The sequence below is a fragment of the Rhipicephalus microplus genome, chromosome 6 (assembly GCF_043290135.1).
Source record: "Rhipicephalus microplus isolate Deutch F79 chromosome 6, USDA_Rmic, whole genome shotgun sequence".
Classification (NCBI taxonomy): Eukaryota; Metazoa; Arthropoda; class Arachnida; order Ixodida; family Ixodidae; genus Rhipicephalus; species Rhipicephalus microplus.
Window position 1 is genome coordinate 163,114,486 of NC_134705.1, and position 26,236 is coordinate 163,140,721.

A 26,236-nucleotide genomic window follows, 5' to 3' on the forward strand; every position below is an offset into this window, starting at 1 on the left:
TCTTTAACGTGCTCCTCAATCTGAGCACACGGGCCCACAAAGTTTCCGCCTCCATCTGAAATGCAGCCACCGCAGCCTGGATTCGAACCGGTGACCTGCAGGTCAGCAGCCGAGTACCTTGGCCACAAGACCACCGCAGCGGGGCGTCTCCTCTGAGGGAGGTCAAGCGATATCTTTAGGGCTGTTCGTGTCGATGCCGATGCCACCAACGCTCACTTTCCCTGTTTGATGAGATATCTAAAGTATCTAGCCCTTAATAAACGAAACATCCACACCGAGAAAGATTTAAAGACCTTGAAAACGCTCGCCGAGCTATCCTGCCATGTTCATTGAATAGAATGGGCAGGCTATCCTGCCATGACCCCTGAATAGAATGGGCAGGCTATCCTGCCATGTCCCCTGAATAGAATGGGCAGGCTATCTTCCAAGGTGCACCACTTTGGCCTCGGTACAGGGCACTTTAGCTTCAGTTCTTGTGTACTGCATTTCTTTCTTTTGTGCTACAGCGCCGAGAAGAGTGCCGTTTTGGCGAGTTCTGCCCCTCTGAGAAAGGAGAAGCGTCTGTTTACTCAACGGAGGCGATATGACGGTGTATAATACGCATGTCCGTACGTAAAAAAAAAAACTAATAATAACGGAGAACCAACGGGAGTGGGAACGGGAGTAGCTGTGACGCTTTTTTCTAGTTCGCGCTATCAGAGCCGCAGCCGATACGGCGTGCGCATTGTTCGAGCGATAGATAAAGACAACGGGCCTTGTATCTCCGCCGAGACTATATAGAGAGCATCGGGTAGTCTAGGCGAGTAGGGTGTTTCTCGTCTCTTGTGCGGAGCTCCGTTTCTTGAAGTGCTGCGGGCAATCAGAGCGCAAAGAGCAAGCTTCCATTCTTTTTTTCGTTGAGAAAGCTAGAGTGGAAGTGACTATTTTGTTGCGACTGTGAAGTAATTGTGGGTGTGGGGCGTACACCGACGGGATTTTGGATAGCACATGGAAAGGAAAAAAAATCTTCGGTGGTGTGCGCTGTTCCAATGAGTGATGCGGTGCTAATGCCTGCTGTCTGAGTTGTGCATGTTATTACGAGGTGGTGTTTTGGTTTTTGTTGACGGTGTTATCGTGAGCCAGTTGCTGGCTAAAAGAACATCGGTGGTGTGGATGTCGACATCTTGTGTTGATAAGCTGAATGTATGACTACCTAACATTGACGGAAGATCAGCGTGCAATATTGGTAAGTTTACTGTTTATTGAGTCCTTCATTTCTGAATGAAAGCTATGTAGGCAGAACTTTGGCGCCTGTGGTCTCGCTTGCGCATGTTTTAATCGTCATTCGTTGCCCGCAGCTGCGATGGGTTCAATCAAAACAGGGCAATTTATTTATTACAATGAATTCAGTATTTCAGTGGGTGGTTTGTCCAAAGCTTTCTATCGCGTGTATGCGTTGTACGAGGCCCTCTATATAGGCGTAACATTTTTGAATTCGGGATGTTTACTAAGCGTTTTGTAGGTTAAGCAAAGTACTGATCATTGACTAGCAAAAAGCAGGCAAATGGTGGCATAATGTGGCAGTGCACATCTAACTGCACATTCTAAGGCGACCAAGGCCGATTGGTACAGCATTTTGCCATCGTCACTTGCTCTTTGCTGCAGAATGGGAGATAGTTTTCAACTTGTGCATCTTATATAGCAAGCGCAACAGAACAAACAAAAAAGATAGGGACGCTTAAAATTGACGGGTGCTCCTGCTTGCGTTGTTCGGCTGCGGCGGCTGCATTTCCCATAGAGGTGGAAACGTTGTAGGCCCGTGTGCTCAGATTTGGGTGCATGTTAAAGAACCCCAGGTGGTCTAAATTTCCGGAGCCCTCCACTGCGGCGTTTCTCATAATCCTATTGTGGTTTTGAGATGCAAAGAAAACCGGATTATTATATGCTATTATTGCTATTGGTGTTCCCTTCTTGTTACTCAGAAGCACGCGATGCCAGTGGCGCACGATGATGTCATGCATAGGAAACATTACGTGTCGTTTAGAGGGGAGCTGTTGAAACTGATTGACTAGAAACGCAATCGGACGGAAATAGAAAAAAAACTTGTTCATTTGATTTTACCGCGGTCAAAAGTTCCTGGTGTGGTCTAATTTCGCTCGACTTTATCTTATCACATTTCTACGTGAGTAAAAGAAATGAATCACCATGTTCTCGGTATCTTTGTGATTAACACAGATTAAGGACTTCTATTGCCGTCGTCTTTTTTTGTTTTGTTTTTTGCGCTATTCGTAAATAAGGAAACACTAACGCGACAGAATTTATTGGATTGGTAACTTTTATGTTGTTAATTCTGTCGTGATTTGTTATTTAATTGAGGACAAAAAAAACGTGAAAGTTTCACTTTAGAATTTCCCAACGGAATCTCTGATGATGACGTCCTAGCTTTCAACGTGTTTTTCATATTATCGCAACGTTCGCTCAACAAAAAAGAACATTAAAACTTGGAACGTTAAGTCCTTGGCCTGCTCAGATAACAGCGTAATTGACTTCTGCTTTTTTGGCCTTGCGTTGGACCCAGCAGACGCCATGAAAAATTAAAGATGTCACGGCGCCCGGTGCGGTAATTTCTAAGAGGCGTCGCCCACCCACTTTCTCATTTTGCGTGTTTTCTCGCCGAAGAAGTTCCATCTTCCCTCGAAACGCGTGCTTATTTTAGAATTTGGAAAAAAAAACAATTACCTGTTATAAGAAAGATTGTTCTCCTCTGTAGTGTCCGTCTAAGTAAAATCTTGGTAATAAGAAAAGTTTTCAAAGAAATTGTATACCATTGTATATACATTGTACAGCACACCGAAATATTTGCTTATTTACATCTGCTTCTATTCGAGAGCAAGAGTAAGCATCGGTAGAAATGACACTTTGTTTGTGTAAACGTTTCTTGGAAAGAATTGGCACGCCAACCTGCATCGCGCTCTTCTCTCATTTCATTGTGAAATACCACGAATTCTTCGAACATCTCGGCGCTCTCGCCGAATTATCTGCGTCGTAGCTGCACCTCGCAATCATATATAGGGGTGTGTTGATAATGGTTTCTTGTTCTCTCACGATACCAGTTTGAAAGCATAGTAATGATGAACTAACTCACCAAGTCTCTAGCCCAAATAGCCGTTCTTCACCAAGTCTCCTTCTCTCTCTCTCTCTCTCTCTCTCTCACACACACACATATATATATATATATATATATATATATGTATACATACAAACATACATATATATATATATATATATATATATATATATATATATATATATATATATATATATATATATATATATATACGCAATGTTCAAACACTCGGAAAACCATGTTGTTAGATAAACAACGAGCAAAGTAGAGGCCACTAATTCCGAGAAACAGTACATTTTCGACGGACTTCTTATTTGCTTTTCACGGAGCAAGAGCACACATCAAGTACATGATGCATCGGCGCACGATGTGAAACCGGCGCATCGTAACCGCGGTTAAACGGGTTGTGTACGATTCCGCGTGGAAGCACCATTTCGCCACTTTCGCTCGGATTGTGATTAACCACCTCAAAGGCGTCGTAAAGGCGGAAGATCTATAACGCTGCCTCAGCACGTACGCATCTACTGTATAACACGCCTATCTATCTGTGTATCTAAGATGTGTAAAGCTGTAGAAGAAGCGCGTATACACATTTCCGCGAAGAGGAATTTATTTTTTTTCTACGCGTATCTAAACGGTGGTATAGTGATGTACGCGAATCTTGGTGCAGTTATCGTTATCTCAGTACGGTGATCTCAGGCCCACGGTAAATGAGACAGCACCCTTCGCGCTGCGTAACTCGCCGCGTTCTTATCACATTCAGATGGGACTGGCAGATACGAAAAAAAAGCTTCGTTTCCAAGAAGAGATACCTATTCTTTTGTTCAGACACGCGCACAAAGCGGAAAAATGGTTACTCAAGAACAGCGGCGAAGCATCGTAGCCTGTGCTCTCGTAAGGTCTTCATCAGGTAAAAAAAGCCCAGGTGGTCGAAATTTCCGGAGCCCTCCACTATACGGTGTCTTTCATAATCATATCGTGGTTTTTGGGACGTTAAACCCCACATACCAAATCAATCAATCATCATCAGGTGATGGGTAGAAGCGCCGATCACTTTTCTAAAAGTTTGGGATGTTATTTAAAGGAAGTCGGTGGCTCACCAGAAAAGACTGGGTCCGAGAGACGCGCCTCCCGGTTTGTTAGACCTTGTGCTATAGGCGGCGTGCCTCCTCATTCCCCTTCTCTTTTTTGTCCTCACAGGCTGGCACTTATTAGATGGGGATCGGTGAACCCCATCTGCCAAAACTGTATCGCGCAAGAATTGGTACACAAGAATTGGCTGTAGCGCGCAAGAATTGGCTGTGATGGCTGTCCTCCCCCCCCCCCCCCCCCCCACAAAATGCCCCTGTCAGCTTGCTCCCACTCAGGTGGGAGTTAATTAAGACTCCAATTAAGGAGAAGCAGCTCGCTATTGATGCCTGGGCCGAAAGGCTCGCTGCCCGCCTGGAGCCACCTTGAGACCCCGCGCCTTCTCTCTCAATAAAGTTGGTTCCTCCTCCTCTTCGGGAGCAGCGCTGAATCTATTTCGGATGAGATTGGTTGAACTTTGGAGAAAAGGGTAACGTTCTGTGATGACGTTTTTTTTTTGTAACGATGGCTTTAAGTACGTGGCACAAGTTTATTTGTAAGTCTCATAAAAGTAGGTCTTTTGGGAAAACTGAACTCCGTTTTTGAAGTTTGAACATCTTGGAGATTCGCCTTTTCATTATACGATGCAGTTTAAGTCTAGTGCAAAAAGAAAAAAAAATATAACAATACTATTATCAGGCGTCCCAAAGCCACGATACGATTATGGCAGACGCCATGGCGGTGGAGGGGGGGGGGGGGGGGCGTACGCAAATTTCGACCATCTGGTGTGCTTCGACCTGCACTAACATTGCACTCTACACGGGCCTCTACATTTAGTCTCTATCGAAATGCGGTCGCCACTGCAGGGGTCGAACCCACGACTATTCAGGTCAGAAGCCGAGCACTGTACCCACTGAACCACTGAGGTGGACAGAAAGCTCGCCAAACGTAGCTGCTTTATGGTGGCGCACCTTTTCTCGTGGATAATTCGATCAGTAACGTAGCCAGAGGGTGACACACAGGACATCGTGTCTTCTCCGATCCCCAAGATTATTCGGTCATGAAATACAGAGCACATATTGACACTGCACCACACTTGAATGCATCATTCGCACTGAGGACTAAGCACGTGTCACTACCGAAATGAACCTCTGCCTACGCCACCGCATTACACTGTCCAACTCAGTTAATCATCAAAAGAGAGAATGACTGCCTCGGGCCTGCTACTTCTCTGAAGGAGCAGCGTCTATGTCCATTCACCGCAATTTCTACTCGAAGTTTAATAATATTTTGCTTTTAAACGCCATTTAAATTTTCTTTGATAAGGACACTGAAAACTTGAAAAAAATTCCCTAACAAATTTTGATGAGACCGCGCACTATATTCATCTTCTTTCAGTTGTACGAATCCTTTCCACACATCCAGCACACCACATCGTATTACTGAAATGCCATTGAAGCTGAATAGAAAGGGATAACGTGCCTCAGATAAGCTGCTCGTTATCGCTCTTTGCGCACGCACTAATGCCTATTGTTTTTCTACTGTTCATCTGTTATCTGCTCAGCGGAGCGCGTTAACGCTATTGAGTTGTGTTCAGGGGATAACGAGCATGGCGAAAGTCAGACGCGGCTGCGGCTATCTATTCTGGCACGGTCGTGGTCATGATGGGCCCAGCTGAGGTTCCCTGTTTCAAACAGGCAAACTGAGCCTCACTGGTGTTGGCGGTCTAGATATGTATTAGTACGCTTTGCAGACGATTCCAGAGTGCGTGCATAGTTACCATGGTGCTGTAGCTGCCATGGTGGTCGCGGAATTGAATCCCGGCTGCGATGGCCGAATTTTCGGCGGAGACGAAGATGCTAGAGGCCCGTGTGCTCAACTTTACGAGCACGGTAAAAAACACCAGGTGGTCGAAATTTCCGGAGCCGTCTACTACAGAGCCTCTCACAATCATATGGTTTCGGGATGTTGAACTCCAACAATTATTAGGAACCCCAGTCGGTTAAAATTTCCGAAGCCAGTGTCCCTCATAATCAATCACATCGGGGTTTCGGATGCATAATTAAACACCAGATGTTAATATGTTGTTATTCCAGCTTGAAGATGGCTGCTCGAGCATGCGCAGTGTTTGTGCGGGCCTAGCTGGCCTTCATAAGAAAGGTCTTTCGCAGGCATCGTTTTTGTGGGTCGTTTATACTAATACCTGGCCGATGGGCGCATTTTTATTGAAGGTTGCGGCATTTGCATAATGGCCATCCATGTCCCAAGCGAGAACGCTATTTCAAGACGACTGAAGTGCCGCGCAGTTTTGCCGAGACGACAAGGAGGATGACGCAATGCAGTGCGACGCCTTAATGCAGACTCTTGTCGTACCGAATGGTTTGAATAGTCGAGTCGGATGCTTACGCAAGACATTTCATGTGCGTTACAACAGATATGCTTTAAGTGCGAGGTAACGTAAATGAGATGCAGCTTGCGAAAGCATCGATAGGTTGATGCAATGCGGGACAATGTGTATGCGAAATTGTGCATGCACCAGGTGCTCCAAGTTGTCGGTTCGAATTAAAGGGGCTTAGCCGGATTTTTTTTTGTTAGGGACGGGGGGATGTCTGACCGCCACTTTATATGTTCCTGCGCGTGTTTGTTCTCAGTGTGTGCGTTTATAATATATATAAAATCTACAAAGATTCGGGGGGAGGGGCATTGGACTCCTCAAAATTACATCCCTGGCAGTGCCACTGCAGATAAGTACATGCAGTGGAAAATGGCGAATGACGCTAGATGTATAGTATGTTTGTTTCGCGCCTTGGTACCATAGCTTTATGTTTAGCAGACTGTATAGTCCCTCGTCTAGACCAGACTAATCAGTCATTGCCACCATGTGTTACAAAGGCTCAAAACAACTGCAACGGTAACACCAATGACATACGACAGGAACAAGAGATGACTGTAACAACAGGGGCAGACAGCGACAAATGACAACATTTACAAGGAGCGACATCGACGATAGCAGATTGACAACGATCGCAACATATTGTTACGAGTAACTTATTTTATTAAATTATATACGATGGATCGTGCTTGGCGAACAAGATGGCGACGGTTCATCAACAACCAGCCACCAACGTCGTCTTTCTCTTTCTTGCAGCCAGGCTGTGGCAGCTGTTGTGTATAATAACCCCCCGGTGGTAAAAGCACCGTCTCGGTGCTTGAGCTACTAGGATGCGGTAGAAGGAGGGTAATAAGGGTTGAGTCGAGCTATGTGCACGATGTCGCTCGAAGCTGACGATGATGACGTTGGATCGGCTAGAACGATCTGGTATGTAACGTCAGTCACCTGGCGAACGACGCGGTATGGTCCAGTGTAGCGTGACAGCAGTCTTTGAGAAAGATCTACACGCCGATTTGTGGACTAGAGAAGGACAAGGGAACCCGGTGAAAAGTGCACGTTTCGATTATGGGAATCGTAGAGCTGTCTTTGGTGCTCCTGTGAGGCCTGCAGACGGCTGCGGGCGAGTTGCCGTGCGTGGTTGGCTTGCGCGATGGCTTCGCCGGCATACTCAGTGACCGAGGGCAGAAAGGTGTCAAAGGGTAGGGCGGGTTCTCGGCCGTATAGAAGATGAAATGACGAATAGCCGGCAGTGTCGTGACGTGACGAATTATACGCGAAGCAAGGTTGTGGCGGCTGTTGTGTATCAATATAAAAACACTGACAATCTCTATTAACTGCACTTTGGTTCATCATCTTTACTCTCGGCTGAATCCTATTTATTGAGCTTTAATACTCATGACATTCAGCAAAAAAAAAGGAGATCCTAAAGCTCCAACTTTACGAGTTGAATGCGATGGTGATATTCTGTTTCTATAGTGCTTATTTCAAGACTTAGTGCATGAACCTTTTCATACTTGCTACGTACGCACAACGTGTCTTTAAGGAAATAGGCGCAGTAACATGAGTTGTGTACAGTGGTAGGTCAGATGCTTTACAGATGCTTTACTTTGTGTACAGTAGTGGGTCAGATGTCTTTTGTAGTGAATCAGATGCTTTAAGCCACGAAGTCAGTGTGTTAATCACACGATCTGACGCCTGATGGCACTGATGAGCTCTTGTACCACGCATTACTGCGATATTTCATGTTGTATTGTGAATCATGTATACACGACGCATGCGTTTGTAAAGCACGTGTTACTTTCACATGCATTTCCAAGCAGAAGCAGTTACTTTCGAGGTGTTCACAAGTAGACGTGCGGCCGTGTGGTAGATCATCTACTTGCCACGCACCATCCTGATTCGACTCGGACCCAAACTCGACCCCACTCCGTCCCAAACGATCCGGGTTTGATCCTCACTCAGGCCCAGAATTTTTTTAAAGACGATAGTCTTTCTTGGGGACCTTCGACGCAAAAATTTTGGTTTGTCTGTCTGTAAATTTGTCTGTTTGTCCGCTCCTAACGATACCTCCAATGGCACTAAATGGCCATCCCCATCCGCAGCGCGCACCAATAATGCACTAGGTTTAGCGTTCATAGTTGTGCGATTGTCAATTGAAAAGCAATTATTGCACATATCTGAGGCGCCATAACAACACGTCGATGTTTTGTATGTATGTCTTTGCACTGGAAGAGGCACACACAAGTTGATTGATTGATATGTGGGGTTTAACGTCCCAAAACCACGATATGATTATGAGAGACGCCGTAGTGGAGGGCTCCGGAAATTTTGACCACCTGGGGTTCTTTAAAGGCACACACAAGTAACTCTTAAAAACTGTAGCGTTTATCGTGCTGCGCTACGCGATGCTCAAAAAGTTAAGTGTTACCAACGTTTTGCTAAAACTAAGGTCCCTATATGAAACAAGTTTTCAAGGTAGCGACACCCTCTCTTTTCCTCCTCGCTTATTTGCCTGAAGCGCCCCCTAGAATGTTTAAAACTTTCATCCTAAAGTGAATGTTTGGGTTCTGTTGCTATGGTGAGTAGATGTAAATGAAACGAAATAGAACGAAATAAGACGTAGAATAAACAGTTACCTTTATGAACATGAACGGCACAACACAAGAGCAAGCGGGATGTGCGTTACTCAACCGGCAACGTTGGGCAGTTCTATACTTTACACCACTAGCCATGGCGTCTTGCGTAGTACATTTTAGTTCCACGGCCGCGGTATTTCGTCCAGTTCTAACTAGTCCACTTCTCCGATTGTGTTTTGTTCGTGCTGTGACACAGTGAACGTGCTTCTTGCTGGATCCTGTAAGTGGCCACAGGGCGTGACGTTGTGACGATTGATTACAACCGGCTTGTGCACACGCAAGAAAAAAAGCTACGACCAGACTGGTACGAACACTCGTCCAACAGCACTGCGATGACGTTTTTTTTAAATGTGCCCATTTGGACAATCGTGATGCCAAGTTATTCTGATGCGGTGCTGGGAACTTCCTGAAAAGTGAGAGTTCTACTGGTGAGGTGTCTCGAAGCAGCGCGTTTCGGCTCAAGCGGGAACTGGTCAAGAGTGAAATGTTTCTGAGGGTGCGTTGATTACAACCTACAGCTGCTCTGTATACGTGCATACCCCCATGTATTTGTACCAACTGGCATGCAGTAGACACGCATTAGACGCGCGCCTGGCGTTTCAATAAAAACGGACAAGTGAACTCGCTTCGCAGATCCGCGTCGACATACGTTGACGGAGTTGCACGAAAGCATTCGCGTGAAATGATTCATAGTTGCACTTAATGGTGCGCTTCATCTCGGAAAGCACGAGGTAAGCTAAAGAGAGCGAAACCATTTTCTGTTGTTTACGGCAACGCAGCATTGCTGAAAAACGCAGATGTTGCATTGAACGAGCATGGCGAAACAATCTTGGTCGACTTAGCGCACACCGAAACGCTCCTCGTCTTCAGTTTATGTTCTGGCTACGATTTTGTCTTTGGTCACGGCGAGAATCCGGCTGGAGCCATATGCGCATGCGTACTCGTTTTGAACTTTTTGCATAATAATAAATAACACCACCAGCCATTTGCAAGATCACGTGCAAGTAATGCACCAACTACAGACGCGGATGGCAGAGAAAAAGAGGAGTAATCGAGAGAGTGAGGAGGGCGGCTCGAGAACAATGAGTGACGCTACCTTGTTTCATCTAGGGACCTTAGCTAAAACGACACGGTAGTGGCACCTGTCTGTCACTTTGCGTTCTACACCTTATCGCCTCCGAGAATGCCACGCATCTTTCACCGCAGGCGCGCACGCCTTCCTTCGTTTTCAAAGATACCTACCAGATGGCGCTCGTGTCTAACATGCCTCAATGTGCTCGTTCGCCTCCGCTACCCGCTCGAGGCACTCGAACGCAGCACTTCCAAAATACCATTCACTGATTTTCTTGCGCAGAACATCAAATAAACGATTTGTTCTCTCTCCCTAGACGCAAGAATATCGTCTTTCGGCGACATTTGCAGTGTAACATGCAGATTCGGGCTAATTTTTATTATGAATTTTATTTGCACCGAACTCGATTTTTGGGTCGTGCATAAGATGACTTTTAGCTCACAAGCAACGACGCCAACGCCAAGATTTCTGCGAAACATGCTATTTAACGTTCTCGCGTTAAGATCGAAGAGTTGGGTGGACAACATTAAGCGCAATAGGTGTTAAAGACAGACGACAATTATAAACAATGACAACGACAATCACAGGTGGTGGTGATAGACAATCAAAGGTGATGAGAACAACGACAGATGGCTACGACAGATGACAATGACAAGCGTTCACTACAGCAGGGAAATCATGACTGCACACGACAGTACCATAGCGACCAAACAACTGTAACAACGACAAGTTGGGAAAAACGACAATGTCAGGCATGGACAACAATAACAACGACAGATTGCGATGACACTTAACAATGACAGACTATGACAACATCAATGACGAGAGAGGACGATGACAGATGATGACAACACCGAGGACAGATGGGGACGGCCGATGACAGTGGAAGGTGATGACAACAATAACGATGACAAATGGCACTAACAGGTGAGGACAACAATAATAACGACAAACGGAAATCACATATCCCAACAACGACCAATGATAGTGACAGAGGACAATCACTGGATATGACAACAACGAGGAAAGATGGTAACGACGGACGACAGTGACAAGCTAAGACGTTAACGACGTAATGACAACAAGAGGTGATGACAGCATTAACAAAGAGTGATAGTGAAGACAGAAGACAACGACAGGCAATGTCAACAACAACGACAGATGCTGGCGACCGACGACAATGGCAAGAACAGCAACAAAGCCAGCAGTAGCAGCCAGCGTCCTCAAAGTGCACACAGAGAGGAGACAAATAAAGCAGTAGCGCTTAAAAAAAATTCCTGTTGGAAGATAAGACGTCGGCTGTGGCTGGCGACACGCGTCGTGGGACGATATCCGTAAGCGCACGGATATTAAGTGTTCCATCCCTAAAAGCCTGCCCCTCGAGGCACGCGCTCCGAGAATTCCCGCTATACTCATTCTTGTTTTCTTTTCCCTACTCTTTTGTACTTCTCGGGTATCCAATTTGCATGGCGTGTTTGGCGCAGTCACCGAGTGTGCAAGGGGGAGGATCCCCCCTTGAATATGCTTATTGCATTTTGTGGTTCGGCTGCCTTCAAGCAACTTTTGCTAGAACGAAGAGCCGCTGTCTTCCGAAAGGCGTTGTGTGCGAGGCCGTGGAGGAAGCTGTCGTCGAATCGATACGGTCTTTCCGACGTCGTGCTTCTTCCTTTCTTGCGAACTTTTTTATTTCTTGTGGCCCGCGTTTGCCAGAAGCCTTCTCTCTCTGTTGTCTTGCTGAACTGTTCGTGTGGCAACTGAAACACGGGAATCCAATTTGCCCAGCGTGCCGGGCCGAGGTCTTCTCTTCGGGCCTTGTCCTTGTTTTGATGCTGAACGGTTGCGGCGCAGGGTGGCCTGTACGGAGAAGGGCAAGTGTCGCACGAAGCCGAGATTAGCCGAGCCTAAGCTAGATCCGAGCCAAGATCAACCTTGGCTTGTTCTGTTTTCGCGTGTACGAGAAGGCCGCTCGCGTAGCCGTTTGCGATAACTAGGCCGCTGTCCGTTCGTTTGTAGTAAGCGATAGCACCGCACAGTGACGTTGACCTTGGTTAGTTATGCTATTGATGGTCGTGGCGTTGCAATGGTTGTTTGTCGGCATCATGTTTGAAAAAGGGATGGTGAAATATAGTCAGAAGAACAGTCTGCCTACCTAGGTAGTCTACCATCGTTGTAAGTGAATTCACAGTGAAAAATTAAACACAAGAGGATACCTCCACGTCTGTTAGCACTTTTTCTTCCTAATGAGCGTAAACTTTTTGCTCTAAATTTAATCGTAGCTACAAGTAATCTTAAGAGAACTCAAATGTGACTGAGGTGATGAGATTGCGCTCGTATCGTGTCTTTGTTGATAGTATAGGGCGGAAAATTGCCTTTTTTTTTGCTACTAACTCAAGTAGACCAGCGGTCGGCGTACCTGTTCCTGATTTTACTGCAGTTTATTGCACGTGCAGTGCAATGAAACCCTAGGTGTTAAAAAGGACAGCTGGCGAGAAAGTGACCGCCCCCTCCAATATTTTGTTTTTGTATCCTTCCCCTCCCTTCACCTAATGGTAAATCTTGCGCGTGGCTACGTCCAAAACTCTGGCCTTAATTTGTCCCTGGACATCGTAAAACTTGCTTCGGGTGTTTACGAAGCCAACTCTACCTGGAGAAAACAAAGCTTGGAGAGATGTGGTCTTGGAGTGAGTTAAGCAAGCTGGTTGCTTGACGAGGGCTGCATGTGGTATGTACAAGAAAATAAAGCGGCATCTAGGTGGAGGCCAGGGTACAAAAAAAAAAAATTTGCTCTGATAAGCTAGCGTATGTGTACGTATTGTGCATCGCCATATATCCGAGATTATATGCCACGTTCCTCTCCTGAAACAGCATTCGCTGTGAATCACATTGCGGTTTACACCCTAAAAGCTCCCGCAATCTGTGTCAACTGGCCCAACTAGGTCGTTCTAAACTTTTAGAATTTAGTTTGTGCTACATAGAGAGATTCATTGCAGCGTTCGAAAGTACTTATGTAGGTACTTCAGCCGTTTACGATTAACGAGTAGTTCGGGATATAAGATGACCTGGAAATATTTAGTGCTGATTGCTCCTCTTTTGTTTCAGAACAACTCTTCACACGTCTGCAGAGTCTCAGAGTTTGCTAATCCTGTGACACTACTTCTCCTCTCGCCCCGCCGCTGTGGTCTAGTGGCTAAGGTACTCGGCTGCTGACCCGCAGGTCGCGGGTTCAAATCCCGACTGCGGCGGCTGCATTTCCGATGGAGGCGGAAATGTTGTAAGCCCGTGTGCTCAGATTTGGGTGCCCGTTAAAGAACCCCAGGTGGTCGAAATTTCCGGAGCCCTCTACTACGGCGTCTCTCATAATCATATGGTGGTTTTGGGACGTTAAACCCCACATATCAATCAATATACTTCTCCTCTCAACTCGTATATGTTGTGCAGCACATTCCGTGTCAGCCGAAATACTTGTATACTTTACGCTGTGTCCCGGACTACCGAGCAAGACATACGCCTCTCCCGCCGTTCAAACGGTGCACGGTTTTAGCTTACAATACCTCGGTCATAACCATGGCTCACGGGCCTCTGGAATTCCTGCACGTAAGAATCCGACTCGTTTCGTGTGCTCTCCCGCCGCCATCCTCGCACAGCTCTTCGCGCTGTTGCGAAAGCTACAGAGTGGCCGCCACTTTTAAGTTCCAACGATGTTTCGGGAGAATCTCTGCGCCACTACGCCTTTCCTAGCGGCGTTAAAGAGAGCTCTATAGCGTGTCCCGTATAGTGCTGAACACGCGTTAGCGTAATGTTGGGTTAGCAGACTTCGCAGTGGCGAAGACTTGTGCCGCTATTCTTTGTGGCAGCATTGCGCCTTATGGGCATGCTTTTAACAGCAGGGCTCCTTGTTTTCGGAAAAACCGTGGTAGTCGCGAACAAAAACTGTCATTATTATTATTATTATTATTATTATTATTATTATTATTATTATTATTATATTATTATTATTGTTGTCGTCATCGTCATCATCATCATAATGAACTGCTCGCTCTTTTCATTTTCTTCTTCGTGTAACACTTCGTTCTCAAAACACGTGAGCCTGTTTGTCCGGACTGGGACGCAATAACTCTCATGAGCGAGATAACTAGCTCAGAGAAAATAAAAAAAAGAATTAAATAGAAAGGACAAAAAATGATGAGAGAAATAAAGAGAAGAACCCAGAAAAAAAAAATAGGGCGAAGGAAATACTCCGAGAGAAACAAATGCAACAAAGAGATAGGAAAGAAACAGACATTAAATACGCAAATTTTGAATTAATTATTGTTTTTCTTAGTGAGAGAACTAGAAAGAGAGAGAGAGAGAGTTAAACATATACGGATACACAGCCAGGCTGGAAAATCGCAGAAGGCGTGAAAGAGACAAAAAGACGAATGTAATGGAAACAGATTACTTGAAACGCATTTTAAGCGTTCTTCTCCGAACGCCTTCCTAAAGCTCTGGAGACAAGTTCGAGATGATTCACGTGTTTTTGCAGAAGCCAGAGCGAAACGGCAAAACAGTACTTGTCTCCATGGGAAATGCGGAATGCGTCTCGAGTAGACGTACGATCTTTTCAGTTTTCTCGCTGACAATCAATCATCTTTATCGCAGTATTTTTTATGTCATAAACAAAATACATCCATTTGGCTGTGTCAGCTTTTCCTTTTTGTGTGCTCCTGCCGCTCCCATGTGTCTGCAGCATTTACTACGACAGTGGTCCCTGAAGATTCTCAACAAAGCTGTCACTGTGAAAGTGCCCATAAATCACTCTGTTCTCGATTCTTCTGTATATCTGCCCATATATATATATATATATATATATATATATATATATATATATATATATATATATATATATATATATATATATATATATATATATATCCACAAGTCGCACATCATCCTCCGACGACGCGCCTTGCTTCCTGCATTTGCAAAAAATGCTGCCAAGCAAAAAAATTCGCCAGATTCCACGCACCTGGGAATAAACGTTATGCGAAGCATGTGGAGGGAAGGTGACCGCGTAGCAATTTTTTTTATTGAGCGACACGTCATGAAATGACGCTAAATATATGTACAAACGTTGTACGCACATACATATGTTGAAGAGTAGCAAATGTTTATATAACCATTCGTTGGCACTTGCGCAACGATGCCAACTCGAACATGCGTATTAGCAATATTTGAAGCTGATATGTAGCGCTGATGCTGGCGCCGGACACTGCTACATAAATAGATCAACTTCAGCGCATGGCAACTAAACACGATTGACGTTAACCCGGCGTGACGGCTGTATCGAAGGAGTACATATGTAACGTTTGCGAAATTCGGTAGGCAGCGCTGCAACCAGTTTTGACGTTTCACGAATATGTGCCTCTATTTTAAATGTAGTTTCGAGACCTGGAGCCTGGCGTAGCTCTGTGGTAAAAGGCCTCATCGCCATGCGGAATGCTTAGGTCTGATTCCAGCTGGGACCCTGACATTGGTTCTTTGCATTCGTCGGTTGAACGCCTGTGATGTCGGGTATTTCTTAGCGCTCGCGCGTTGAAATTGCCCTTGTGTGTTCTGGTCGTTGCTGGGTAGATACTTAGTGTCAATCACCTGTGGCACATACCCGCATACTGCAGCGGCGCATACCCGCCCCTGGGTATGTGCCACTGTATGGCAGGAAGCGTTTGACGACGTACGCGATGGGATTGGGACATTATTAATGACTTGACCAGCGCGTCATATTCGTCAAACTATCTTGCCCTCCCATGCTAATTTTAGTTCACGCCAAGTTAAAGGGTTGATCAAGAAAGCACGAAAGCGTAAGCGGATAGATAGATAGATAGATAGATAGATAGATAGATAGATAGATAGATAGATAGATAGATAGATAGATAGATAGATAGATAGATAGATAGATAGATAGATAGATAGATAGATAGATAGATAGATAGATAGATAGATAGATAGATAGATAGATAGATAGACACGCTCTGAATCGCCGAAGTTATCTAAGAAATGCTTCGCATTTATTAACAAGTAAAGCGTGCAATGCACCGGCGGTCTCCGCGTGCCACCACACCACGCTCTAAAAGAAGACGACGACGAATGGCTCGTGGTGTGTGTGACCAGTTCACGGCTGCGTGAGAGGAGAAGAGGTGGAAGACGTTCGTGTGGCTTGGGAGGAACATTGTGTGTGTGTAAGGTTGTCTTCTTAAGTTCTCGGGCACAAGTTCGCCCTGAATAAATGCTGTTTGCCAAGAGGCGTTCTATTTGTTGGTAACAATATATATATAGCGTATCCATGTGGGGGGGGGGGGGGGGTATAAAGTGGCTGCAGCAAGCCCAGGACCGAGTCGCCTCGCGGTACATGGGAGAAGCCTTTGTCCTGCAGCAGGCGTAGTCAGGCTGATGAGACTATATATATATCGTCTGCACTGCTGCGGCAGAAGCGCCACAGAAGGACTAGGACTTTGACGTATTTCGCGGAGTGGCAAATGGGCTATTCATGCCGAAAAAATAGCCCCGTGGTGATAATACCTTCGACACAGTAAATAGTCTTTCTAAACGTTGCAGCGCATTGTATAGATAAATATCGCACTAATCGTTATCATTACGATCTATTTATTTTGATCTGGTGGAGGAGCTGGGTCTGTATAACCACGAGTAAAATGCCAATGTTCAAAGCAGCTGTGAACATATTTCAGCCTTACATCACATTTTTTTCTTCTTTTCCTTCTTTATCTTGTTTTTATAGCTCAAATTTTAATAATAATAATAATAATAATAATAATATTAATAATAATAATAATACCTAAAGTTTAACGTCCGAAAACCACGATATGATCATGAGGGACGCTCTAGTGCAGGACTCCCAATATTTCAACAAACTGTTGTTCTTTAACGGGCACTGCTATCGCACAGTACTTGGGCATCTACCATTTCGCCTCCGCAAAAAATGCGGCAGCCACGGCCGGGGATCGAACCCGCGACGTTCTGGTCAGAAGCCGAGCACCTTAGGAAGTGTTCTTTGAAGTAGCAGTAGTATTTTATATGCAAATATATACACACCAAAACGCACAAAGAGGAGCAGGCTGACAAATGCCACAGGGTGGGGCAGAACGTGTAATATTTTGGGAACAGGTGACATCTTCACGTGGTCCCGACTTTTAAGGAAGCAGCTGTCGGCATATTTGTGACGAAACAATTTATTTGGGTGGACTTGTACCCGGAAAATGAAAAGTCAAACAAAGTATCTTCCGAACAGTATGATAGACGGCGATGTCTCATAGAAGTGCATACAAACTGCAGTTGAGTGAAGATGCTCTAGATGGCGCTGTACGGCTACTCTACGATTGGCTGCTGCGCGGGCTGTGGCTGAGTACGCGGAGAACGAGTGCTTCAAACTTCAAGCAATACACGACGCATGCTGATAGCGGCGAACAGAGCGTCGGTCGTCAATAATGCGATCTATCAGCAGAGCCCGTCGTCTTTTACAAAGCAGCGATAGAACTTTCCAGCGTTATCGCTGGAGCTCGCGCAAGATCTCGAATAAGTTTGAATATTCACGTCCTATAGGCACACTATCAGCAGTATGATCTCAAGCACTCGAAATGACTCACAAGCATCGCGGCGTGGTCTGCGCGGAGCATTGCTAACGGTTTTTAGGGGTCGAAACTTTATTACATCAAACTTAAGCTTTTAATGAGATACTAAACAGAAACAATGAGTTGTTTTAAATTGATAAACGACGATCTGAAAACTTCGATGTAATAAGGTTCACTCTCATAAGTTCATTATTTTTCGGAGAAAAGCAAGGTTGAAGTTCGATTTTTAAACTTCGCGGCGTAATCTCCGTGCGTGACGTAAGAAACTCCTCAATGCATTTTTCGTATTTTTGCGACATTGGCTTGACGAAATTTTCCTATACTTCGTAACCTAACTCTGTAGCACCCACAGATTACAGTCTACTTCAATTTGATGAATTAGAAGCTACGCAGTACCCAGTAGACGCCTTCGAAAATTGATGACGTCACAGTGTTCGGTGCGGGAATTTCAAGGTGGCGTCTGCACCCGCAGTTTCTTTTTCGCGTATTTCATTCTTACCAAACGTCATGTCGCGGTATATAAGAGTGGTGTTTTCGGAGTTGTGAAATTGTACTTTAACTAAAAGCATTTTGCCCTTTAGATACCCTTTTTAAACACGCGTGACAATATGAAAGGGAGATTCGAAGGAAATGAAGAAGCCACACTGACCAGAAACAGACAAAGCTAAAACAGCAACACAACGAGGATGACCGCACCGAACAAATATTGCTCCGGCAAGCTTCCTGTTTCCGGAGGCAGTTTCGTGATTGAAAGTTGGCAGGGAACTATAGGCTTGGTCGCGCCGAGAAGCATATTTACTCAGGATCACACAAAAAACATGCCGAAATGTGAGAACCACGCACATAGAGTACTCCAGTGTGTCGCAAGAAGCCATGGGGCGCACACGACGGAAATGCATAGGCACGCGTTTGGCGGTACAGATTTCCAGTGCGTATTTGAAATCGTCCGCCCAAGCATCGCTCATGTTACGGAATCTCATCACGTTAAGTGTGTGCTAGCTTTAGTTGCTCGCAGAGTGCTTCACAATTATCAAACAAGGTCGGTGTGGTCGCCTAGCTGAGCGTATCAGTGACAGCTTGTTAGGACAAGTGCTATCCTCCCCAGTGCTCGAAGGAACTCCTTCTCTTCAACCCCGCCCCCTCCCCCAGTATAATAAAAGTTAGTGAGTACTGAAAACTAAATCAATAAATCAATCAATCATTCATTTGGGGGCCAACAAATTTTAGAAATCTTAGATGTCTTTTTCTTCTTAGAAACAAAATCCTCAAGTTTTTTTTTTTCTTTTTCAAAAAACGTTTGGTGATAGCTCAATTATTAGTAAGAAGATAGTATCGAAGTCTTAACAGGGGATAATCGCTGCTAACCGATGTTATCAAAGAGTAAGGCGTATTGAAAAGTAACACTAGCAAGTGATCGCTAGCGTTGAAAAGAACTAAATGCCACACTTTTTCATTTACTTAAGCGTCAGCCTGAAATAGGCAGTAGTCGTTTGTGAAACAGGCCTCGGCTAACTTAACAATAACAGTCGTTGAGGCTTTACGTCGAGAAACTACAATACGATTGTGGGGGACGCCTTATACTGGAAGGCTCCGGAAATTTCCACCACCTGATGAGTTTCTTTACGACAAAATCTAAGTACGCGGGCCTTTAGAAATAGGGTCTCTTAGCAAGTTACGGAAATACGCTACGAAAATACGGTAAGGCAGTGGGGTAGCCCTCCTTCTTTCGAGTGACAGTGCGTCCCCCGAAAGACAGATGGCTCGTTCTCAATGCGTAGGCTGATAGGCCACGACGAGGCGTGACAAAGCCATAGTAATTTTCTGGAAAAAAGGGCCTTTGTGTTGTTGGGGTGATTACAACGATAAAAGGTCAATGACCGAGAAAAAAGGAGCATAATTGCGTTTCATATTTGCGTAGCTCGTCTAAAGACCCTATTTTTCCCTCGATTGAAAATCCCGCTGCCGCGACCTATAGTTTTGATCTCGTGGCCTTCGAGTCAGCAGTGAATTAAGTGCCACAACCGCTAGACGACTGCGGCTGGTTGAGAGGCTTAGGAAATCATTACCTTGAAAGCTGACTGGTGAACCCTGCACATTCACTCGGAACTAACGATGACATAGGAGATGCTCGACAAGGAAAAAGAATCGATAGCTGGGATAAGCAGGGCACGGTCGAGTGACGGGCTTGGCGTGTTGCTCTGCTGTTATGCCAGTACATATTATACGCCCTAGTTTACTAAACACTCCCTAATGGTTGTACTCCCCATCAAGTGCGTTCACGCACGCAACCGCATTTTACACTTCGCGTGTTTCGATCAGCACACGCTTGTCCATACAAGGGCAACACGCGAGAAGGCTAACCCGAAGCACGCGCGAGCTAAAGTACGCTGTGACACGCACAGAAAAGCAGCTGCGGATGTGGAGACGCTTCAGCGCAACAGTTAAACTAGATACAATGCAGGCAACTGTGTGCGTGATGACCGCCTGTCACGCCTGCTTGTCTGCATTGTTTGCGGTAGTGCCCTTCAGCTACTATGCGCCTACAAGTAGACATATTGCAGCACATTGTGTGGTCGATTCCTCTATGAGCTTGTGCTCGGTCCTGTTGTTGCTTCCTGCCCTTTTAACGTAAACCCAGAGCTCAGGGTAACAAAACGGAGGCTGAGGTATGGCTTATATCTCTCCCTTTCTCTAACAAAGACCTAAGCCTTCTTGGTCCAACCGAGGAAGATTCAAGCCTTCCTTGGTTCTAGGGGGAAACGTGCGTGCGTGCGTGCGTGCGTGCGTGCGTGCGTGTGTGTGTGTGTGTGTGTGTGTGTGTGTGTGTGTGTGTGTGTGTGTGTGTGTGTGTGTGTGTGTGTGTGTGTGTGTGTGTGTGTGTGTGCGTTCGTGTGCGCGCGTTCGTGACGTCGTAAGAAACAGTCTGTGCAGAAATAAAGTGTGTGACAACAACTTCCGCAAGGCGGGTGCCATCCGGTCCTCCGGTGTACATCGTCCAGCATTCCATACTAACAGTGGTTATGCATGACTGATGAATGTTTACCTTTCAATGTTACCTAAATGTTGTCTACAGCTACTGAACAAACCACAATCATTAGTTAAATGGGCTAAAGAACGGCTGAAGTCGACCGAAATCGCCTTAATCTCAGCCTAATGTATAAATCATAGCAGATGTCCACCTGCGTTTCACATGCTGGTTAAGCGATGCAAATCGAAGTGAAGCTCTCAAGCTACCCGACTCTCTTCCGGTTTTCCGTTCGGGATCCAATTTCTCCATTCTCTTTCTTTATTAGCACTAACTCAGCCTCTATCGCGTCCTATAGTCAAGTTGTACTCATATGACGAAAAAAAAAAAAAAAACCTGCTATTCGGGGCGGTGGATGGCGTACTACGTCACCATACTCTAACCATTTCCGAGTTCCCGGGCTTCGGCTCACGCGGAGCGATTCCTAATACGACGCAGGCCCAAATCACAGTTGGCATCCTCGGAGAGCAATGCCGAAATTCGAGCTTATAGCGTAAAGTCTTTCCTGCCATGCGAACGCTCGCGGAGGAAAGAACCGAATCGCGTCGCGTATGTCACGTGACTGATTATTCTGTGATAACGTTCGTCACGGGAATACAGCTTCGCGTATACGGGCGCACGTAAAGACTGCTTCAACATGTATGCTGCCCACTTCAATGTATAGTTGCTCAGGGAGAGCAAACAACGCAAGGACAACAATGAGTGATTTGGGGCATGCGCGCTTCGCAATCTCAACGGCCTTGGATGCTGCAGTGTGTTCTCTCCACAGGTCTCCAATACCAGGTGCTATCGAGAATGGGCGATAAAAGAAAGTAAGGCCGTGTACTATTATTCCCGAACATCGTGTCGTTCGGGTGTGCCGTGGAGAGAGTGGAATAAGTGGGAAAGCGCGTACTAGGAAGAGCAGAGGAGGTCGGTTGGTTTGACAAATGGTGTGAGCTATATCGGCAATCGATCAAATCCGTTGCACCGGTAGTTTGCTCTCTTATAACGCGCTTGCCGTTCGCGATATCGTGCTCCACGAAAGCATCCATTAGGGGGATGCGGAGGTCTTTCCACCCCGTCTTCTACGTCATTGGACATAGCGAGATAGAAACTCGAAGGAGGGAGAGAAGGCAACTTCTGCAGTCGGGCGGAGGGGGGCTCATTTTAGCACACGTGGACACATTTTGCGACGCGGAAAGGAATCCTGTCGGTATCCGCTCTTTAATGATGTTCGATGTTACCCGTAGCGCTTGTTTGATTTCGTTTTTGTTTTCGTTTTACTTCAGCTTCGTTTGGCCATTCTCGGCGAAGCGAGGTAGTTTCAGGTTCGTTGTCAATTATTTCACTTACACTGTCAAGTCCCGTACTTTCTCGCTTCTTTTTTTCGTTTTTTGCCTTCATCGGCTATCAGAGAGCAATGAAATCGGTAATCGTTGTTCCTTTTCTTTTTTTCCTATTATGAACTCTTGCTGAGCACAGATAAGCGCTGTCACTGCAAATGTCCCAAGGTAATTTTTTTATCGCGGTTGAAACTTGAAGGATTTGTTTCTTTGTTTGTTTTTCTTCGTCTTTTTTTTTTCCCTTAAAGAGCGGCAGAGCGTAGTGCGTATTCATTGAGTCTATTTCCTTGGCACTGCCGAGAAGAAGCCTTCAAGGACCTATTTTCTATATCTTATAATTCTGTCTACCTGTACACCAAACATAAAAAAAATAAACAGATTGTTGCGTATTTACTTGAAAGGTGCGCCATTTAGTTTATTTCGTTGCGTCTATTTCCACGCTCGATGACAGTAAAACAATAATCTGTTTTCAGAACTTTACTTGTGATAAAGTGCGCAAAGTGACTCTTTTACCTCGAGATCTTTACCCACTGTGTTTACCTTTGCCCATCCCCTTCCATATACGAGAGGTGATGCTAATGAACTTGAGTAATTAGCTACACAGGCATTGAGCGAATGTTTGTCGTGATGGTTAACAAGTTTCCTCGTCTCAATATAAACTGTTTTACAACACGGGGCCGAGACCTCATCTCGAATCGGTTGTCAGTGAGGTGGCTCGACCGCCTAATTTATCTCCGGAAAGCCACTGAAACATTTCCGCCTGTAATCCTATCAGGGCCGTTAAGAGGACGACGTGCGGAACGTGTCAGGCTATCGGCAAATCGTTATCGCCGGTAAGCTATTTAGGTGATAGCCTAGATGCGTCATCTAACGCGATAAATTAGTGAATGTGTCAACACCATCAGGTGGTGACGTCATCACGACGTGACAGGCCTTCAGAATTATCAATGTCTTTATGATGTCATCGTGACGCTAACGTCTTGTAATAGCAACTGGATTATTACGGCCCAGAACCACGATATGATTATAAGAGGCGTCGTAGTTTGAACGTTTTGGAAACGTTTGTCCGACAGGTGCCCTTTCACCGCCACTTACATCGCGTAGTACACGAGCCTTCATCAATGCGTCTCCGTCCAAATGCAACTGCCGCAGCGGAAATCGAACCCATGACCCATGAGGGTCAGCAGGTGAGCACTTTGAACGCTGCATCATCGTGAGGAACTGTGACGTCTTATAATGTGACGTAAAACGACTACGTCGTCGCGCGACATAATTTCTTCGTCACACGCGGGCCAATCTGAGAGGCAGTGCCAAAAAACTAAACGAATGGTAAAAAAATTGCCCGCAGCTTCCCTCGGGGGAACACTGAGGAGGATGCGGACCATATAATTGGTTAACGGGGTGTTAAAGTGCGACTTACTTGGGTCGATGGCTAAATTGGTTAACGTGGTTGTGAAATGGGGTGTTAAATTGCGACTTACTTGGGTCGATGGCTAAATTGGTTAACGTGGTTGTAGGAGGGGGTGTTAAATGAGTGAACACGTACACACGTATGCGAAAGGGCGGCGCTGGTCGAAGGGACGTCGATCATTGTGTTTGTGGATTCGTTGGAATTCATTTCACCGCGACCTTGGACGTCGACGCGCCGTACAAACCGACCGACGAGCGGCAACTGAGCGAGCGAGCGCCGACCTTGAGTATATATACAGCACGACGGCGCATGCACTGTCAGCTGTTGAATGTTCTCGAAGCGCGACGCCACATGCGCGTCCACTGGAGAATCAGGAGAATTGTAGATGTCGAACGCGGTGTGTAGAGGAGGAAGGGTGCACAGATGGTGGAGGAGTGAAGCGCGCGCGGTGTGTAGAGGAGGAAGGGATGCACAGATGGTGGAAGAGTGGGCGACGGCGCATGCGCGCGCGTCAGCTGTCGAATGTTTGAGAAGTGGTGCGGACGGCGCGGACGGCGCGGACGGCGCACTACAAGGCGCGAGTATAAGATGCTCCGCATCTAAAAGCTTGCAATGCCTCCGATCTTTAAGGCCTTGCAAAAACTCGTTAAAAGCAGAGATATGTCGGTGAAGGGGGGATGAATCAATGCACTTGTCTGAAACAAGAAGAACAAGTAGGAGAAGGCTTTGGTTTACGTAGGCAAATGAATCACGGACCAGGACAGTATTGAAACGTTTATCGAATTCTCCCTGCATTAAAGGGGTCGTGAAACGCTCGCTCTAAAGCGACAATGCAAAGCCACCGGCGTCCGCACGCACTAACTAGGTGACGTCATCGTAAGTAATGCCTTGTCTATCGAGGAACGCGGAACCCTTCGGTACTTGCGAGTTGCTGCAACTGGGACACCCATCAGCGTCTTTGTCATAAGCAATCGGCGCTAACTTGAACTCTGACGTCATAATAAGCATCGTCCTTGTGGTACGCCAATCGCGTATGGCAGACGCCGATGAGCGCCTCTTGCACGTGCTCGATATGCCATAGAGTTCCCCGTTCCTCGATATGCAAAGCGTCTATGCAGATCCACTCGGGCTGATGATACAGTTAGCGCATGTGGCTGCCGATGGTGCCGCATTGTCGTTGTAAAGCGGCCGTTTCACGACCCCTTTAATACTAAGAATGGACAGCCACGCGTTACCTGTGCAAAATGATCAACAGGCACGATTGTGACATTAGCATAGACGATACTCGTTGATATTGCTGTAGGACATGCGTACATCAACGGTGGTCTTTTTTTTTTCTCTCCACTCTTCTTAAGTGGGTCGGGTTACCACACGCTAACCAACTGTTCGCTCTGTCCGATCTGGTCTTCTGTCCTTTGAAACCATTTCTACGCATTGAAAAAACAAAGGATGTTTTCTAGTAGGGTACGTGTAACCAAATCCATAGTTAGGCAGGCGACGCACTGAAGTAAATGCAACAGAAGAAGAAAATGACAAGTTCACTGGATTAATCGTGGGGGTGCTTACGTCAGATCAGGAATAATTAGTGGAAGACAGTTCGTCATCCTATAAGGAAGCTCGAAAAGTGCGGTTATTCTTGACGATGACGATTGTGTCCTTCTGCGATTGCACGCGTACTCTGGTGGTACAGTTTTTCTTTTATACAAGGCTACGTTACGGTAGGTTAGGTTCGGTTACTTTACGTTATAATAAATACAACGAACACTTCACGACAAACGCAAGCGCCGCTGAGAAGCGTGGGAGTTTAAGCTAGTTGGTATGACATGACGATAGTTATAGCGCGAGAACAGAATGACGACACAGAGACAACAAAGACACGAACGACACGAGCGCTCGTGTCCTTCTTGTATCTGTGCCGTCGTTCTGCTCTCGCGCTATAACTATCGGCAAGCGCCAACTTCAGTGGATTAATTTTCGCAGACATCAGACTCTTATATACGAGTAAAGATCTTGCGGAACTGCATTCGTAACATACGCACAACGATAACCTCAAAAGAACGAAAAGAGACATCGACTGCAAACTATAAAATTGTGACACCGTTTTATTTGCCGGTTGTTACTTCTGCCCGCAAAGATGCGAGCGTCACGCTACTGCGCATGAACACGTTGAAGGTTGGCCCTCGCGTTCGTCTTGTCTTTACTATTTCTTCGTGCTGCGTGGCATGCTATGCGCATAAACGGAATACCGGCACACTTGCCTCATGGCAATCCCTTCATGCAACCGAAGGCGTCGCTTTGGTTTGCGTAGTACGTGCTCTGATTTGCAGTGACGTTTTCTTGTAGGGTATGTATGTATGTATGTATGTATGTATGTATGTATGTATGTATGTATGTATGTATGTATGTATGTATGTATGTGTGTGTGTGTGTATGTGTGTATGCATACATGCATGTATGTATGCATGTATGTATGTATGTATGTATGTATGTATGTATGTATGTATGTATGTATGTATGTATGTATGTATGTATGTATGTATGTATGTATGTATGTATGTATGTATGTATGTATGTATGTA

The 26,236-nt window shown here is 45.8% G+C and overlaps 1 protein-coding gene across 6 annotated transcripts in view; it reads left to right on the forward strand.

The window, feature by feature from the left end:
- Nucleotides 1-26,236, forward strand: part of LOC119167205 (sodium/calcium exchanger 3) — a 362,967-nt gene that overhangs the window by 137,709 nt on the left and 199,022 nt on the right. The window contains exon 1 of one of the 6 annotated variants that reach the window (XM_075866922.1): nucleotides 1,152-1,225. The exons of the other annotated variants lie outside the window; for them this stretch is intronic. The gene's annotated coding sequence lies outside the window, so the exon portion shown is untranslated. Of the gene's footprint in view, nucleotides 1-1,151; nucleotides 1,226-26,236 lie in introns of those variants that run through there. 6 annotated transcript variants of the gene reach the window in all.